The sequence below is a fragment of the Protopterus annectens genome, chromosome 4.part0 (genome assembly GCF_019279795.1).
Source record: "Protopterus annectens isolate FY-2018-M chromosome 4.part0, PAN1.0, whole genome shotgun sequence".
NCBI classification, from domain to species: domain Eukaryota; kingdom Metazoa; phylum Chordata; order Ceratodontiformes; family Protopteridae; genus Protopterus; species Protopterus annectens.
Window position 1 is genome coordinate 1,021,843,471 of NC_056733.1, and position 15,420 is coordinate 1,021,858,890.

Here is a 15,420-nt window from a genome sequence, read left to right on the forward strand (position 1 = left end):
TTCAGCTTCTTCAATACCATAATGTTTACACAATCCCCAGTGCAACAGTCTTGCCACATTATTATGCCTTTCAGTGTACAGTCCTTCTGCCATTAGTATGTCACACCCAGCAATGAGGTGTGTGACTGTTTCCAGTTCTGTTATACAAAACTTACATTTGTGTGTTTCTCCCACATGTTCAGTGGACTTAACATGTGTGTAACCGACTGTCTTAGGCCACCAATATTAACCTTTCATATTTTGGTTTAAATTAGCCTCTCCTTAATCATTCCTGCTGTTGATCCTGATCAACATGAGGTTCTTCGAGAATTTTTCTATACCTACAACTATATTTATGCATTTTCCACATTTTTTGCCTTCTTATCTGATTCTTGAACTTATATTCTTTCTTTCGTTTTTTGGCACATTCAGTTGTAGCCTGATTTTTTTTATCTACTTTTGGTTTGATTTCCATTCTTGCTTGATGTTGATATGCTTCTGCTGGACTAAGCAGGGAAGTCAGATTTATTCCCTTCATGTTTCAAAACTTTCACTCCATTTGGGTTCTGTGAGGTCAGCAGATACTGTACAGTCCCACAATTGTCAACTGGAAAAACCTATAAGTATATGCCTTTCCTCCACTGCCTCTCCTCCCCAAGGTACTCCTAAAGGCCAGACCGGAGAAACCAAAAATGATTCTGATTGCCCCAGACTGGCCCCGCCAGTACTGGTATCCGATCTTAAGGAACTTGTCTCAATGTCCAGCCTAGACCTTACCTCAAATACCTCATCTACTGTCCTAACAAAACAATCCGATTATGCACAGCCTACTCAGGACTCTAAACCTGGCAGCATGGCGGATAATGTAGCCATACAAAGCACACCTCTCAGTAAAGCTGTGATGGATGTCATTTTGGAAGCCAGAAGGCCTAGTACTAGAAAATCCTATGCTGGAAAATGGAAGAGATTTTGTGCCTGGAACCAAGCTCAAGGAACTGATACAGCTGTACCAAATATTCCTCAGATTTTGCAATACTTAACTGAGATAATGGACAAAGGCCTATCTTTTTCATCAATTAAAATTCATGCCTCTGCCATTTCGGCTCATTACAATACAGAGCCACCACTCTTTTCTTATCCTATATTAAGGCAGTACCTCAGAGGAGCCAAAAATGTAAGGCCTCCAAGGAGAACACCAATACCTGCATGGGACCTCAATTATGTCTTGCAAAAACTCACCTTACCTCCTTTTGAGCCAGCTGCTACTGCATATATAAAGTTTTTACCTTGGAAAACAGCTCTGCTCCTAGCAATAACTTCTGCAAGATAGTGGAACCTTTTATCATTTTTCATCTAGACTGGGCCTGTCTGAGGACAAACCGTACATTTATACCTAAGGTGGTGTCCAATGTAGCCCTTAACCAAACTATTCATTTGCCAACTTTTTATCCAAATCCACAGAACAAGGGGGAGAAAATTCTGCATTCTTTGCATGTACACAGACGACTTAGATTCCATTTGGACAAAGCTAAAGTTTTCAGAAAGACAGAACAATTACTAGTAGCATATGCTGCAGGACCACAAGGAAAGACCATCTCCAAGCAGACTTTTTCAAAGTGTATAGACCACTGCATTCGTTTCTGCTACTCACAGCATGGCAAGCCAGTGCCTAAGGGCATTAGGCCACATTCAACCCGAGCTGCAGCCACTTCTGCAGCCTTTCTCAGGGGAATACCAACCAAAGATATTTTAGAGGCTGCTACTTGAAGTTCAGTGCACACCTTTACAAAGCATTACAATCTGCCACTTTATTTTATTTTATTTTACATTTGTTGACCGGGCTAGTCTAGCTGGATACATGTCCATTTTCAGTAGAGGCCCGGGGAGAAAAGCTCCAAGAAATCATACATAGTTAAAACAGAAGTTATTCCAGATATTATAAAACAGCAATTATTACAAAAGCCAATTATAATAATTTTTTTTATCCCCCCCCCCCCACACAGGTACATACAAATTGCAAAACACTTAGTGATTTCATGATCAGGTGTAAGATGCATATATGTTGTATAATAGTATTTTAAAGAATACGTAAATGGAAGAAAAGAAAGGATGTAGGGTGAGGTATAGAGGATAGGAAAATAATTAGTCTGGGTTAGTACAGGAGCATAGCTAGTGTTTATTGAGGTATAGTTTTAGGTTCTTTTTAAAAAGAGAGAGAGAAGACTGAGGTGATTTCTGAGGGTAGTTTATTCCATATTTTTCCAACAGAGTTTGAGAATAAGGATTCACCTGCTGAGTTGTTGGATTTAATAGTATTGATCAGTAGTTTGTTTGAGGAGCGTAGATTTTTGAGCTTATTATAAGGTGTAATTAGGGTAGAGAGTATTGAGGTGTTGCTAGGTTGATACAGGGTCTTGTGGATTATTGTAAGCTGGTGAAGTTGGAGCTGGTTATGTAGTTCTAGCCAGTTTAGATGTAGATTTAGACAGTGATGGGTTCTAAAAGGAGAGCCTGTTGCAAATCTTGCAATATTGTTATAGGATGTTGCTAGTTTATTGAGGCTGTTTTTAGAGAGATTGGTGTATATAGGAGAAGCATAGAGGAGAGTGGAGATTAGGTGAGTTCTGGCTATAGTGGTCCTAGCTTCAGGTGTAAGATAGGGTTTAATCCTGTAAAGGGATCCTAGTTTTTTGTTAACCACTTTTATTGTGGTGTTTATATGAGTGTCAAAGTTAAGATTGTTGTCTATTGTTATTCCTAGCAGTTTATTCCTGGCACTTTACTCTAAATCCAGGGCAGGCTTTGTCACTGCAGTTCTGCAGGGCCTCATAGCCGCTCCTAATGTTGTTTAGCACCAGCCCCCCAACCATAGCTTTGGGACTCTACCCAAATGTAATGACTGCAACAGTGAAACAGAAACACTAATAACATACTACAGTTGTGTACACTTACCATAAATGTAGATGTTCGAGTGTATTCACTGTTGCAGTCCAGATTACCCACCCCCCACCACCTTATTTCCGCTGGAACTTATTTTTACTTCTCTGATCTATACAACCTATGTGGTGTATTTGCTTGAAGATGAGGATAAAGTTTATTTTGGTGCATGTATGTTTTTATATATATATATATATATATATATATATATATATATGTATATAACCTACCCTTTTGGGGGCACCTGACATCTGGGGCAAGAAAAACTGAAGAAAATGGCGTCAGCTGCATCTTTTATATCCCTGATGACCTGACGTCCGGGAAGGGGCGGCAGCAACCAACGCAGGACCCAAGTCTTTGGAATTCAGGCCGACTGAGGGCAACCTGCCAGCAGGATTACCCAAATGTAATGACTGCAACAGTGAATACACTCGAACATCTACATTTATGGTAAGTGTACACAACTGTGCTATTCTTTTTTTCTAGCAGCTTTTTTTATTTCTTGTGCTGCTGCTTTCCTCTGACTGGGTGGAACATTGGGAATTTTGTTGATGGCATTATATAGCCTCTGGAAATCCTCTGCACCCATGTATCTTCTGTAATCTATAGCAATGCTCTCTGGTGCATGGACAGATAACCCCCAACTGCGTCTAGACGTGGACAATTGGGCCTCTTTTCAAGAGCACTGGTAGGATCTGTCAGAGAATGTGTCCCTAGATCCTTGGTTCTGCAGTACTCCTCTGTCATGTGGGTGGTGTCTTCATTAGAGTTCCACCCTCTGGCCCTGGGGAAACTTTCTTCATGTGGATCATGGAAAGGAGCCTGGGACTTTCTGAACCACAATTTTTGACCACCATTTTGATTCCTAGAAAAGGTCTTTTGAGGAGTCAAAAAATGTATGCCCACTGCACACAGGGTCTTTCCATCTTGCTTACACCTGGATAGTGCATCTTTACCTTGGAGCCAAACAAAGACGTTTCATCAAAAAGAGCATTGACAATGGAGGACTTGAAAGGTTCCCCAAAATCACACAGGTGCATCCAGACATGTCTGTCAATGGAAGTGCCTTAACCTGCCAACCTTGAGGTACCTTCAGCTGCATGTAAAATGAGCCTCATGGGTGAATTTAAAATGGAGTGTAGTGTAGCCAACCGTGAGGCAGTAGAGGTCTCTACCTCAGGAGTAATGGTCCCGGAGAAGGATTTGGAGAGTTCTTTAATCAAATCTCTCTGAAATCTGGTGAAGTGTGTCAAGTAATTCATTGACCTAAGTGCAAAAATCGTTGAAGCATATACGTGCTTCCTGAATCTGTTTGGCACCCTAGACTCCCATTTAGGGGGATGAACAGATAAACTGTTTTCTGCGAGCTCCTTTTTTGTGGTCACTTCTACAACCTTGGCATCTACTGGTACTCATTTACTCCAGAATTCCTTAGCTTTGGATGGTGCCAGGATTCTGTCTGGTCTCTTATAGATCAGTCAGGTTCCTTCCATGCCCACTGAAAGATCAAATCAATGAGCTTATCAATGGGTGGAGTTACCCAGGAGGCAGATGGGCCAGCTCCAAAGACTTCATCTTGGGAAGGGTTGTCAGTAGACCAGCCACCCATTTGTTTGAGGATCTCCAGGATGTCTCTAAAGGAGATGTCATTAGGTGGTGATCTTGGGGACCCTTCTGTCTCATCAAAATCATTATCTTCTGTGATTGACCCTTGAGAGGAGTCTAAGTGCCTCCTTTTGCACTTTCTCTTCTTAGGGACTTCCTCAGTGGGTTGTTCCAGAGAAGTATCAGAAGATATGAGTATACCCTGCTGGATAGCCAAGAGACTTTGAACTGACCATCCTTGTGGAGTAGAATGTTGAGGGTCGACAAAAAGACAGATGGGTTTGGGATGAAAGATCTAAGGGGGAGGAATAATTCTACTCTAGAAGCAGAGAAAACTCTCTCCACTACCTCAGAAGCAGAATATCCCGGAGAGAAGGAGGATGATGGTGATGAGAAGACGCACTTCCAGACCATTGGCAGCATCTGACCTGAAGGCAGCTCACTCATGGCAGGATTCAGAGCTGAGCTATCCAATGCTGTAGCTCCGAGGGGCAGAGATGGCTCCAACTTTGGAGTCAACTCCCAATACCTCGGATCCAGAAACAAAGGTATGGCTTCGACACCCCTGATCCACTCAAAGGTGGTATTGGAGTGGAAGATACGGCACTCTTCAGATCCAGCATGAACAGCTCTGTAATTCTTGGATCCAAGTGATTTGAAACCAAAGACCAGATTGGAGAAGGAGACAAAATAGGTAGAACAGTACTCTGTATTATCTTGCCAAAAGCTGTTTCCAGCGAATACAACAACAGTGAACTTCATACCACAAAAACTCACTAACACGAATGGCCAGGTCACCAATTTTTTCCCTAAGGAAAGCCCCCCACTTTGTAATAATTTAAATGGACTGTGGTGTTTAGTTGGTCCACCATTTTTTTTCCCTAGGAAAAAAAAATGGTGACCTGGCCATTCACATTAGTGGGTTTTTGCGGTTTAAAGTTTGAGCTTGCCGTATTCGCTGTTAACAGCTTTTGGCAAGATAATGGTAACAGCTGGAAGTACTCTCATGTGAATCTGTGCTGAGAGAAATCTGCTGTAATAGTGCTGCGGTAGCATTGTCGCCTCACAGTAAGACGTCCTGTTCGATTCTCAGCTAGAGCGTCTTTTGTGTGGAGACATGTGTGAATGGGGTACCTTCATTGAAGGTTGTGCTTCAGGGCTGGCAACCTGGCATGTAAAAATCTACTGCCTATCATTAGCGGACCGGAGTTCTGCTGTGGCGACCCCTAACCGGGAAAAGCCGAAAGACACACCAACAACAGTGAAAATTCTAGCTTTGATATGTTTTTCTTGTATTCTTTACTAATTGGCTTGTCTGTGTGACTTTTTTAGTCTTTGGTTTGGATGTTCGTTGGGATATTTTGCAAGCACCTTAAAGTTATGGACATCACCTGGGTGTAAAGACGCTGTGTTTCTAAAGTATAGCCAAATAGTCCACTTATAAAAGAACGACCAGTCAGTAATCTAAAACAGGTTTACTCAAACTCTGACATCTCGGCCAAAGCTTTCAAGGAGTAAAACAAAATACAAACCACTTGCTTTAAATATTTAATTGTGTGAAGTATTTTATAATACTTCACACTCAAATATTTAAATAAGCATTCTCCAATTACACTCCTCATTTAACTCTCTAGGGGACAGAGTATAAAATTTTAAAATATAAATTGATTCTTTAAATAGCAGTTGTTTCTTTATATATGTCATATCAAACCTAGAAACCTTTATTTTTCCAAAATAGTGCCCTGCAGTCAGTCCACTTATGCCTGAAACATGACTTGTCAAATCCCATACAGAAACTGTTCAATATCAGCCTCCAAACAGACTTCATGCCAGATTAATGTAGGACAGCAACCGTCATTCCCTTGCACAAAGGTGAAACTTCAAAAGACCCATAAGCCTGACCAGTCTCATATGTAAGGCTATGGAAAACACCATTATGAAATTAATATGTATGGATATAGGTAATCTACATAATCTTGACCCAACACAGTTCAGATTTGTCAAGGGCAGGTCCTTCCTACTTAAACTAGTCAATGTTTTCAAAAAAGTTACTGAAGCAATGGATGGGGGTAAAACAGTTTACACTGTATTGCATATCTAGATCTTGCAAAGGAGTTTGACACCATCCTATACTCAAGTATAGAAGATAAACTTTCCCAGCTAAATGTCAATCACTATTTAACTCATTGGTAGAAAATTATAACCAAGGAAGTTAGGGTGGGAAGCTATACCTCCTCCAAATGACCTTTCACTAATGGTGTACCCTAAGGTTCAATCCTTAGACTGCTCCTCTTTAACAAAGCTAATGTTAAGGATTTGCAGATAACAAGTTTGCTGATGACTTCAAACTTGGTGTCTTCATCAACTCCCCAGAGGACAGCAAAGTCCTCCAAGAGGGACTGCCCCAGTCAAAGAGCTGGTGTTCAAACCAGACTAAACATAAACACCAAAAAGTAATAATCATAATATTACACAAAATGGCAACCTTAAACTTTATTTCACTGCTGTCCAAGGTTCGAAATTGCACAAAAATCTCTTCTTTATAAAGAAATAAATGGAAGCATATACAGCCAATGGGAGAACACTGTAAATTAATCAATTAAAACATTAATTTCTTCCTTAAAGTTACAGCAGTAAGGAATATTAAAAAATCATAACTTCAATACATAATAAATATTTGATTAATAATTCATTATTAAACCACCAGGGCTAAAAATGTTACTTGGAAAAATATACCATGCTTCTATCTAGTTATAAAAAAAAAACACCTTTATCAAAATATTTACAAACAGAACAACCCTTACAATCAGTTGGCAAAATTGTTCCATGGTGTTATCAGACCCTTTGGGAAGCATGAGTTCTCTTGAAAGTATCACATTGACAACATAACCCTGAAAATTGATCCCATAGTTAGGAATCTTGGATTCTGTCTTTCTATTACCATGACATGAATGGGCCCCATTCCTAAGTGAAAGTACGATTAAAGTTCAAGAAAATGGTATTGTTTCAGTCTTTACAAGTCAGAAGTGCTCTTCGCAACACCTGTAATGTTCATAGGTAGGTACTAGGCTATCGGCCCAAGGGCCTAAGTAAGCCTAACCAACAAGGTTCCCTGGCTTATGCCACCCAAGAAAGTTATTTTCCTGCCCCTGTCGAGCAGCGCCACAAAAGTGATCCCCGGGCTGTATTTCTTATTTCCCATCCACTCATTAAGATTTTTCTTGAGTGCTAATGAGGAACTTTGGTTGACATAAATGGGTAGCTTGTTCCAGAGTATGGGAGGTCTCTGGGACAGGAATCTATCCCTCCAGCATGTCCTGTTTATTGTGGTGACAAGGTTTAGGTCCCTAGAGCGTGTAGCTCAGAGGGATTGGGATTTCTTTAGGTGTAGCATGTCCAGCAGATCTGGATTTGACATAGCTTTATATGTTAGGCAGAGATCACCTCGGAGTAGGCGATATACTACGGAGTAAAGCTGGAGTTTTTTTGAGACTGTCAGTGTAGGGCATCTGTTTGAGGCCAGTAATCCTCTTTGTGAGGTACTTCTGTGGCCTTTCCAGCTGCTGCAGATGTCTTGTGAAATACATTCCAAAACGGGCATTTTACTCTATAATGGGTCTAATGAGTGTCGAGTAGAGGGGAGCAATGACCCCTTTTTTCCTGGATAAGATCCCTTTTGTGATGGTGTGCCACGTAGAAGCATTTCCTGACTAATGTGGCGATGTGATTATCAAAGGAGAGACTAGTGTCCACCTGGATTCCAAGGTCTCTTCTCACACATTCGGCATTAAGTAGACTGCCACCTATGTGGTAAGGTCATGGGTACTGAGTTTTTACCAAAGGGGATGACAGTGTACTTTTTGGCATTGAGCTTGAGGCCATGCCTCTGACACCAGGCATTTGTCTCAGTAGGATGTCCACATCATTTGGGGACTCTACTATGGCCCCTAGTTTGCAGTCATCTGCGTTCTTCATTAGCCAAAGGCCTTCTGTGTTAGCCTGTACTTCAGAGAACTAGATACCAAACAGGAGAGTTCCCAGGACTGAACCCTGTGGTGCTCCACTTGTCACTGGTTTGAAGTCAGAGTTGGAGTCTGCAACTTTTACAGTGTGGGTTCTGTCAGTGAGACAGCTGGATTTATACCTATAATTCCAGAATGGGGGATGGCGTTGAAAGCCTTGGTGAGGTCAAGATAGGCTGTGTGAACCACCTTACACTTATCTATGGCTTTGGTGACTGCCTCAAAGAAGTCGATCAGGTTCAGGAGGCATGATTTGCCTTTCACAAACCTGAATTGGGTGGGGTCCAGAGTTTGGAGGTTACCAATGTCTTTGCTTATGAGTTCCATGATGATACGTTCCATGGCCTTACAGACCAGGCTGGTCAGGCCAATAGGGCAATAGTTCCCGGGATCAGTGGTAGCTCCTCCTTTGTGGATTGGGATAACTGTTGCTGTGTGCCATTCAGTGAGCACAAAGCCTAATGTTACTAGGTATTAACTCCTCCTGCAATTAGTATGGAGTTAACATGTACTGGTAACATATCTAAATACAACTGTAGATTCTTTTTTATAAGACCCCGTTGCTCCTACTACTATTGGAACTGTCTGGGTATCTTTCTTCCACATAGCTCTCATTTCTGCATTCAAATCCTGATATTTTATGACATTGTGTCTCTCTCTATGCAAGACATGCTACTTTTGTCTTCTTTTCATGGACCACTATATCTGGATGTTCTTCATCTCACATTGCTGCAGTCCTTACATATGGGGTAGTCCGCTGTCCTCGGTCGGCCCGAATACCAAAGTATTAGGCTGACGTCGGTCATGGGCGCTCAGATCTGACATCAGAGCGTCAGGGTATTAAAGCGCATGACCGACGTCATATCCTCAGTCTTTTTTGCCGCATGGTCTGATGCAGAAGCAGCGTTTGCAAGTGCCGTTCGGCGTTCTGAAATTTTCGTATTCTGAGTTTCAGACCGAAACCAAGTTGGGCTAAGTACCCCGTTGGGGAATATTTTTGTTTTTTCTTGCCTCAGTTAATTCCGGATGTCAGAAAAAGTGAATAATTGTATTTCTTGTGGGAAACAGATACCGCATAGGGATTACCACTCTCTTTGTATTCCTTGTTTGGGACCTGAGCACGGCGTAGTCGGGTGTCGCTTTTGTGCTAGGTTTAATAAGCGCACCATTAAACGTAGGTTAGATTGCGCTAGGCTTGCCTTCGGTAAGCGGTGTAATTATAATATGCCGTCGGATCCTCCGACGCCCGCTACCGTGAAGAAGCGCAAAGAAAAATCTTTAAAGTCCAGGCAAGATGAGTCGTCCGTTCCGGACGCCAGTTCTTTAGAAACTACGGTGGAATCTGTGGATCCAGCCGAAGTTTCAGTTGAGTCTCAGGGGGAGGCTTTAATTTTGCAGGATGTGGCCTCTCAGGAGTCAGGTCAGGCTGAGGGGGCCTCTCAGGTAGCTGTTCTCCCTTCCTTGCCTAAGGTGGTTAGGCCTTCTCCTTCTGTCTCTAAGGCTCCTTCCAAAGGCAGGCCTAGTTTGCCTTCCACGGGTGTCAGTCCTAGTTCTGCAGGTTCTGTGCCTAAAAAACACATGCTTAAAATGGCAGAAGATTTAATTTCTTTAATCAGAGGTTCTATGCCCCCTCCTGATAAGAGACCTAGGGTGGAGCCAGAGGTGGAAAGTTTGGAGCAGGCTTCAGATTATTCAGAGTCTTCGGCTGAAGACCTTCAGGATTTTCCTCCTTATTCTGATTCAGACGCAGAGGATTCCACTCCGTCTGCTTCTCCTCCAGAGGATTTTTCTTTTTCAGAAACCCTGCATTCTATGAGGGAGCATTTTAAATGGGAAGGTCAGGATTTCTCAGATTCCCGAAAGAGGCTTAGGGAATTTTTGTTTTTACCACAACATAGGCCCTTGGCTATACCTCCTGTTTTGGATGTTGTTCAGGATGTTTTCTCCGAGGCTTCCCTTAATCCAGACTCTCTGCCTCCTGCGCCAGTTAAGCCAGACAGGTATTACAGGGTACCTGAGGCTCATAAATATCTGTATAAGAGCCCAAGGGCTGACCCAGAAACTATTAGCCAGGGACCTAAGGGTGTCAGGGCTTCTGTTGTAAAGAATCCAGTCCCTATGGATAAAGATGCTAGAGCTTTGGATAGATGGGGTAAGAAAGTGTATACCTCTTCCACTTTAGCAATGAGGGATTTGAATTGCCAGTTTCATATGTTGAAGTATCAGAATTTTCTCCTTACTCAGCTAAAATCTAAAGTGGATGCTTTGGCAGAGGGCATAGAGTGTAAAGAATTACAGGATTTGGTACATGCCTCTGAACAGGTGGGTAAGCATTCTTTGCAGTGTGGTTTCGATGCTTTACAGGCTTCTTCCAGGGTGGCTGCCACTGGTTCAGTTATTCGCAGGCACGCCTGGCTTAAGGATCAGAATTTGTCAGAGCATGTTAAAACTAGAATTTTGGATGCTCCTTTACAGTCTGAAGTTTTGTTTGGTTCTCCTGTGGAGTCTGTCTTGAAGAAAATGGAAGACAAGGCTAAGTCTATGCAGACTGTTAAAGATTTTTTACAGTGCAGCCTCCTAAGTTTAGCAGGAATTGGCCTACTAAGGGATGGGCTTATCCTTCTTCTGATTCACAGTCTAGGGGTAGATCTAGACGTGGTAGGGGCAGAGCTCAGAGTACTTTCAGGCCTAGAACATGGAGTTCACCTGCACAATCTACAGGTGAGGGCAGGGGCCAGTCCTTTCGTAAACAGGCCCAATGACCTGCATTTTCAGCTGCCAGATTCTTCCTGTCTGGCAGCTCCTTTGGGAGGAAAGTTGGCACTCTTCAAGCAAAACTGGCTTTTAGTCTCCCAGGACAAATGGGTGTTGGACATTATAGACCGAGGCTACAAGTTTTATTTCCATACATTGCCTCCTTTCAAAGGAATGCCAGACGTTCCTCCTCAGCAAAGGGTAGAGGCTCACAAGTAGATTTCTTTACTTCTTCAAATGGGGGCTATACAGCAGGTCCCTCTGTCAGAAGTGGGCCTAGGATTTTATTCTCGCCTGTTTCTAGTACCAAAGAAAGGAAACACTTGGAGGCCGATTTTGGATTTATCTATCCTCAACACATACCTGGACATTCCAAAATTCAAAATGTTGACGTTGCAACAACTTCTACCTCTGTTGGGCAAAGATCACTGGATGGTAACTCTGGATCTCAAAGAGGCTTATCTTCATGTTCCTATCAGGCCCAGTTGCAGGAGGTACCTGCGTTTTCGGGCTGGGACTTTACATTATCAGTTCTCTGCATTGCCCTTTGGCTTATCTACTGCGCCCAGGGTATTCACAAAGGTTCTGGCTCCAGTGATAGCCTTCTTACGGTTAAGAGGAATACAGATTTATCCTTATTTGGACGATTGCCTGATTCTTGCTCAAGACAAGTACGAACTTCATCATCTACAGTATGTGATGGCAGTATTAAGGTGCCTAGGGTATTCTGTGAATGAAACAAAGTCCAGTCTAGTACCCTCTCAGGAAATGTGCTTTCCGGGTGTGAGACTGAATACAGCTTCCCAGATGGCTTTTTTGACCCCGGACAAGCAAAAGAACCTTTCTCTTTACTTCCATCAATTGTCTCTACGGTCCAGGCTGACTGCAAGGACAGTCCTTCAAGCCTTGGGGTTCATGGCATCTTGTATTCTGGCGCTTCCCAATGCCAAACTGCATATGAGGAAGCTACAATGGTATCTCAAAAATGTATGGACACAACACTGCCAAGATCTGGACACTGTCATTCAAATAATACCTTGCATTCAAAAGGAATTTTTGTGGTGGGCTCAGGAATGTCACCTAAACAAGGGACTCTCTGTGACCCGACCAGAGGCGAGTCAGATTTTAACGACAGATGCCTCGGACAAGGCTTGGGGAGCACACCTCAATGGAAAATGGGTTCAAGACACGTGGCCTGCCAGACTTCAACATTTACATATCAACTTGAAGGAGATGTTAGCAGTCCAATTTGCATTGATGGCTTTCAAGGATTTACTTCACCCAGGGCAAGTGTTGATTCAAACAGACAACACAACTGTCATGTGGTACATCAACAAGCAAGGGGGAACCCATTCGTACCCTCTTTGCAGGCAAGCAATGATTTTGTGGGAGACTGCTCTCACACCTCAATCTTCAGGCAAGGTTTCTACCAGGAGCACAGAACTCCTTAGCAGATGTTTTGAGCAGACAGATAGTGGATCCCCACGAGTGGAAATTGGATCCTCATGTATTTCGAAAATTGACAGTGATATGGGGAACTCCAGACATAGATCTGTTCGCTTCTCCACTAAATTTCCAGTTGCCAAAGTTTTGCACAAAAATGTTTCCCATCCCACAGCTTGGAAAGTGGATGCTCTATCATTCAGTTGGAGCAATCTTCACGTCTATGCCTTTCCGCCTCTGCCTCTCCTCCCCAAGGTACTCTTGAAGGTCAGACAAGACAAGCCCTCCATGATTCTAATAGCTCCAGATTGGCCTCGACAGCACTGGTACCCTCTGCTGAGGAGTTTAGTACGGGAGCCTCCATGGCCTTTGCCTTCGATTCTGCACCTTTTGTCACAGGAGGGCAATCATTTCCTCAATGTCAGGATTCAGTCCCTGCATCTAACAGCCTGGCATATTCTGTTTTAGAACCTGGAGGGTCGCAGCTTCCACAACAAGTTTTGAATGTTATTTTGGAGGCCAGAAGGCCTAGTACAAGGAAAGTGTATGCTGATAAATGGAGGAGATTTTTAATTTGGAGCAAAACAAAGGGTTTTGATGTTTCCAGGCCTGATTTAAGTGTTTCTCTTCAATATCTTACAGAATTATTAGACAAGGGTTTGTCTTTCTCCTCTATAAAAGTGCATGCTGCAGCCATTTCTGCTCACTATGACTGTGACCCTCCATTATTCTCTCATCCTTTGTTTAAGCAATTTCTTAGAGGGGCAAAGAACATAAGACCCCACGTAGAGCTCCTACTCCTGCCTGGGATCTCAATTTTGTGTTGGAAAAACTTACTTTACCTCCTTTTGAACCTGCAGCTACTGCTGAGTTAAAGTTTTTGTCTTGGAAGACTGCTTTTTTGTTGGCCATTACGTCTGCTAGAAGGGTTTCTGAATTACAGGCTCTTATGGCAGTTGAACCCTTCCTAATTTTTCATAAGGATAGGGTATCTCTGCGTACTAATCCTACTTTTATGCCTAAAGTGGTTTCAAATGTGGCCTTGAACCAATCAATTAATTTGCCTACTTTTTATGCAGATCCCCAAAATAAAGGGGAGAAAATTTTGCACACTTTGGATATTCACAGGCAGTTGCGTTATTATTTGAGCAGGACTAAAGGGTTCAGACAGTCTCAGCAGTTGTTTGTTTCTTTTGCTTTGGGTTCTCAGGGGAAACCTGTTTCAAAACAAACTATTTCTAAGTGGATTGGCTTTTGTATTGCTTTTTGTTATTCTCACCATGGTAAGGAGATTCCGGCTGGAATCAGGCCTCACTCCACTAGGGCTACTGCCACTTCTACAGCTTTTTTAAGGGGAGTAGCTACTAAGGATATTTTGGAAGCAGCTACTTGGAGTTCAGTGCATACTTTTTCTAAACATTACCACCTTCCTCTTTATTCCAAATCTAGGGCTGGGTTTGCCACTGCAATCTTACAGGGCATTTTGGCAGCTCCCAATGCTTTATGATTTTGCCAGCCTCCCTTTACCTTTGCTTTGGGATTCTACCCATATGTAAGGACTGCAGCAATGTGAGATGAAGAACATAGTACAGTTTTGTACCTACCATAAATGTAGATGTTCGAAGATCCACATTGCTGCAGTCCAATTACCCTCCCTCCTTCCTGTCTGTAGTTTGGAATGGTTGTATGGTTTGGGTGGTAGCTGTTATTTGTACATGCCTTTTGGGAAGTATTCTATTTTTGGCTGTGGCCTTTCTTTTTAGGGCCTTCTGACATCTGGGGCAAGAAAAGACTGAGGATATGACGTCGGTCATGCGCTTTAATACCCTGACGCTCTGATGTCAGATCTGAGTGCCCATGACCGACGTCAGCCTAATACTTTGGTATTCGGGCCGACCGAGGACAGCGGACTACCCCATATGTAAGGACTGCAGCAATGTGGATCTTCGAACATCTACATTTATGGTAGGTACAAAACTGTACTTTTTCTCGCATCTGTCTTTTGAACTGTTGGTAATGGATGATTCTATGTGATGTAGACTTTATAATTTTCTATGATGCTGTGAGGCTGATGCTTCCACTGTCTTTCAGCTTTTTCAATACCATAATGTTTACACAATCCCCAGTGCAACAGTCTTGCCACATTATTATGGCTTTCAGTGTACAGTCCTTCTGCCATTAGTATGTCACACCCAGCAATGAGGTGTGTGACTGTTTCCAATTCTGTTTTACAAAACCTACATTTGTGTGTTTCTCCCACATGTTCAATGGACTTTGTAAACCAACATGTGTGTAACCGACTGTCTTGGGCCACCAATATTAACCTTTCATATTTTGGTTTAAATTCGTCTCTCCTTAATCATTCCTCCTGTTGATCCTGATCAACATGAGGTTCTTCAAGAAGTTTTCTATACTTACAACTATATTTATGCATTTTCCACATTTCTTGCCTTCTTAGCTGATTCTTGAACTTATATTCTTTCTTTTGTTTTTTGGCACATTCAGTTGTCGCCTGATTTTTTTATCTACTTTTGGTTTGATTTCCATTCTTGCTTGATGTTGATATGCTTCTGCAGGACTAAGCAGGGAAATCAGATGTATTCCCTTCATGTTTCAAAACTTTCACCCCATTTGGGTTCTGTGAGGTCAGCAGATACTGTACAGTCCCACAATTGTAGAT

General features: G+C 42.5%; 1 protein-coding gene across 1 annotated transcript in view; it reads left to right on the forward strand.

Annotated features, from left to right (window-relative positions):
* The window catches only part of LOC122799714 (mucin-3A-like), a 354,130-nt gene that overhangs the window by 80,706 nt on the left and 258,004 nt on the right, over positions 1-15,420 (forward strand). The gene's annotated exons all lie outside the window — the stretch shown is intronic.